Source organism: Palaemon carinicauda, chromosome 1 (genome assembly GCF_036898095.1).
Source record: "Palaemon carinicauda isolate YSFRI2023 chromosome 1, ASM3689809v2, whole genome shotgun sequence".
Taxonomy (NCBI): domain Eukaryota; kingdom Metazoa; phylum Arthropoda; class Malacostraca; order Decapoda; family Palaemonidae; genus Palaemon; species Palaemon carinicauda.
The window spans coordinates 208,389,853-208,394,852 of record NC_090725.1 but is presented as its reverse complement, the minus strand read 5'-3'; positions in this window follow the sequence as shown (position 1 = coordinate 208,394,852).

Here is a 5,000-nt window from a genome sequence, read left to right as displayed (position 1 = left end):
TCCTTACCTTTTGCTAAATATTTCTCGCATATCTGCCTAACTGTAAAAATCTGATTCATACAACCCCTACCTCTTTTAAAACCACCCTGTACTTCCAAGATTGCATTCTCTGTTTTATCCTTAATCCTATTAATCATTACTCTACCAACTACACTCAACAAACTAATACTCATGCACATCTCCCTTACCCTTATATAGTGGTACAATACATGCACAAACCCAATCTGCTGGTACCATTGACAACACAAAACACATATTAAACAATCTCACCAACCATTCAAGTACAGTCACACCCCCTTCCTTCAATATCTCAGCTTTCACACCATCCATACCAGATGCTTTTCCTACTCTCGTTTCATCTAGTGCTCTCCTCACTTCCTCTATTGTAATCTCTCTCTCATTCTCATCTCCCATCACTGGCACCTTAACACCTGGAACAGCAATTATATCTGCCTCCCTATTATCCTCAACATTCAGCAAACTTTCAAAATATTCCGCCCACCTTTTCCTTGCCTCCTCTCCTTTTAACAACCTTCCATTTCCATCTTTCACTGTCTCCTCAATTCTTGCGCCAGCCTTCCTTACTCTCTTCACTTCTTTCCAAAACTTCTTCTTATTCTCTTCATATGACTGACCCAATCCCTGACCCCACCTCAGGTCAGCTGCCTTCTTTGCCTCACGTACCTTGCGCTTTACTTCCACATTTTTCTCTCTATATTTTTCATACTTCTCTATACTATTACTCTGCAGAAATTCTTCAAAAGCCCTCTTTTTCTCTTCCACTTTTACCTTCACTCCTTCATTCCACCATTCACTGCCCTTCCTCATGCTGCCTCCAACAACCTTCTTGCCACATACATCACTTGCAATCCCAACAAAATTTTCTTTTGCCAACTTCCACTCCTCCTCTCAATTACCAGTTTCTCTTACTCTCACCTTGTCATATGCCATTTTCAACCTTTCCTGATATTTACTTTTTACCCCCGGTTTTATTAGCTCTTCAACCCTCACTAGCTCCCTTTTACATCCACCTACTCTATTTCCCCACTCTTTTGCTACAACTAATTTTCCTTCCACCAAAAAATGATCAGACATACCGTTAGCCATACCCCTAAACATGTGCACGTCTTTCAATCTTCCAAACATTCTTTTAGTTATCAACACATAATCCATCAATGCCCTTTCTACTACTCTTCCATTTGCCACTCTTACCCATGTATACTTATTTTTATCTTTCTTTTTAAAAAAGCTAGCACTTATTACCATCTCTTGTTCAACACACATATCTACCAGTCTCTCACCACTCTCATTTTCACCTGGTACGCCATACTTCCCAATGACACCTTCTACCTCTCCAGCGCCCACTCTAGCATATGTATGTGATATATATATATATATATATATATATATATATATATATATATATTTATATATGTCTATCGATCGATCTATCTATCTATCTATATATATATATATATATATATATATATATATATATATATATATATATATATATATGTATATATTATGACTAGCAAATTCCATGAATTCCCAAGCTCCCAAACTCACCTGCTATATGTTACATAATCTGATGCACAAGAGAATACCTCCGAGCTCTGAGAATAATAGGCAACTCCGAGACGTCAATATATATGAACACTGAATATCTAAAGGTCTCTTTAAGTTACACCCAAAACAGAACTGGGTGATTATTTTACTTTTAACGGGAACTATTCTAAAACCAACCTCTTACCTCGGTTCTAAGTCAGGGGGGTACGAGCAAGTCACTAGATTAATTATTAGTGAATGAAATAATGCACACTTTACAAAAATATATACAATCTATAACAAATAACAATTCAAAAAGTAATACCAAAAATAAATCACTCAAAATTTAAATCCGAACTAGACTTTAGACTTAAGACAAAAAGACACTTCAAGAATTATTTACAATCACTTGTTTCACTAGAATTTAATTTATGAAAATTTTTAATTTTGACAATTAATGAAAAAGTTAACACTTTAACACTATAGAAATAAACATTGATTACACTTTCATATACGTAACTGTTACTCTTACGTCCTTTGGGCTTACCGAATGGTTAAGCAACAATAAATGCACTTCACTTTTTATCCTAATCAAACAGGGCCAGTCACAAAAGCAGATTAATTTTTACAATATAAACAGTGCATACAACTACACTGCACTTCTTTCAACTTACACCACAAAAATTCCAATCTTTAAACAAACACTATACACTTTTAAGAGAAAACACTATGCACGTTTGAGAGGAAATACGTAGTGGCTGGATTGATGTTGGCTCTTTCGGAAGGTTAGGCTGGATCTCTCTCCTAAGAATGGGTAGGCCCTATATATATATATATATATATATATATATATATATATATATATATATATATATATCAGCCTAATTAATTCTGGAATTTTCCATCTCACCATTCTCCAAGCATGGGGCCGGGTGCGGGTGGGCCATCGCGACGTCAATGTTGCCAACTTAGGCCTACCAGTTTTAAAGTATGGTTCTATCGTCGCCTGACGAGGCAACTAGCTAACTCCGCCCACCTCCTCTCGTAATATTAAAAAAAAGAATAGGTTTAGTGGAAAACCTTCATGCAACTTCCAACCATGTGGAAACAGGATGCACTCTCTAGTGTTTATACCTTGTGTGTGTCATACATACCTTTTAACAACTTACATAAGACTTCGTAACAAAACTACATGAAATAAAAATTCAATTCTTTACAGTGACGTAAATTTACACATACGGAACTGAATGAAAATATAAATAAATGAATGACGATAGCCTTATGTAATTTACATACATTTACTTAATCCTATATGAGTGGAATTTACCTGTACATCTCTGTTAGACCAACTCCCCCCAAAGAAAATTATTTATTGCAGGCCTGAATCCACGAATTCAGACCGAGATATATAATCTACAACCACGTTCTCTTAACCGGATATATGCTTTACATTAATACAATATGGTTGCAAACATAATGAACATCTAGTTAACCTTTGATTATTATTCTTCATTTTATTGACAAAAGTTGAAGGAATGTGATCTGATTAAACTCTAATTTCTTCATTCTGTAGTCTCTTTACTTAAACTTCAAACTTCTTTATCTCTGTGATTAGCGCTAATAGTTCTTCACCTTCGACGACATAAAACGGACGAGGTGAAGAATTCCTTCCTTGCCTTCTTGCAATAGGACAGTGCAAATCCCATTGTCTGACACATCCACTTGGATAAGGAATTTCTTGTTGAAATCTGGTGCTTGCAGTATCGGTTTCAAATTCAATGTGGCCTTTATCTTATCAAAGGATTCCTCTTCCTGTTCCTTGTTTAAATGAGTTATTTCTCTTCTAAGTTCCTAATGACGGACGAATTATTCACTTTACTTACAGCCCCAACCTCATACCCGATGTTAACTTCCATTGATGGAATGGTTTGTGGCTTTGTACGATACATACCTGTGAAGCTTATGTCTCGTTATCGCTTAAGTATGGTCTCAATAAGTTAACGTGTACCTTCCTTTTACATTTCCTTCCTGGTGTTTCAATAACATAGGTCTGGTCACTGATCTTCTCCAAATCCGGAATGGTCCTTGGAACATGTTGGTGAGAGCGAATTTCCTTATCTGTATGTAAACCAACACCTGTTGTCCTACCGCAAACTGTCTGTTCTTATTTTTCATACCAAACCTTTTCTTCATTTTTCCTTGGCTCGTTTTCAGGTTTTCGAGGGAAAATTTTCTTATCTCGCAGATTCTTTTCCTCAAGTTCATGACATATTTTCCGTCTGTTTCCTCTTGATCTTTCTATTTTTCTGCCAACATTTTAATAATTTCATTCGGGCTACATCCCATGCTTTCTTGATAAGCACTGCTTACCTCAAATAACATTAAAGGTAGTCAGATGCCCCATTCATTTCCTGTTTTGTTTGCAATACTTTGTTAACATACTCTTTAGGGTTTGATGAAATCTCTCTAACGTACTTTGGATATCCGGGTGATAGGCAGTAGACAGTTGTTGTCTCACATCCAATAGTTTCTATCCTGTCCTGAAACAATCTTGACGTGAAATTTGTTACTCGGTCACTCTGAATGAGTAAAAAAGTCCAGTAACTTTTCGGTGATTACTTTGGCACTGATGTTCCTGATGGGTATGGCTTATGAGTATCTTGTCACTGGACACATCAAAGTTAGTATATATTTGTGGCCTTTCTTCATAATGGTCCCACAATGTCGGTCATTACCTTGCTGAAGGGTTCTCCTCCTGCTTCAATCGGGTGTAAAGGAGCCTTCATAATGTACTAGTTAGGCTTTCCAGCTATTTGGAAAATGTGTCATGCATGGCAAAACTGGGTCATATCCTTATGCATGCCAGGCCAGAAAAAGTATCTCATAATCTTCTCCATCGTCTTTCGTATTCCCATGTTTCCCGTTAAATGTGTTACGACAATCACCTCTCTTCTCAGCGGTGCGGGAATCAAAATCTGATGGTATATGTCCCATTCGACATTCCCAGGGATATCGGCAGGTCTATACTTCCTCATAAGCAATCAATCCTTGGGGGTAATAACAGTTGCAGTCCTTTCACCCTTTTCCAACTCACTTGTCCTACTTCTAATGCTGACTTTTCTATTTCTTACTAAGTCCATTGTTTCCTTGTCTTCCTGTTCATTTGTGTGTCACTCTCTTCTTTCTGGGTCTCTCGGGAACTCTCCTCTTGCATACCCTCATGGGAAACCCTTTCTCCCATAAATAAATCCTCCAAGTTCATCGTTCCTTTAGTTTCAGTCTTCTTCTGCAGCCACTTTCTTTGTCATACGCCTAGTCGTCACACAACCAGGAAACAAATACAGGTAGTCATTCTCAAGTTCAGTCGTAGGGTTATACTTGAGGGGTTTCTCCGTTACAATGGGACAAGGCACAAATGGCACTCCACTAACTTCCTTTCCCAGTAGGACTTC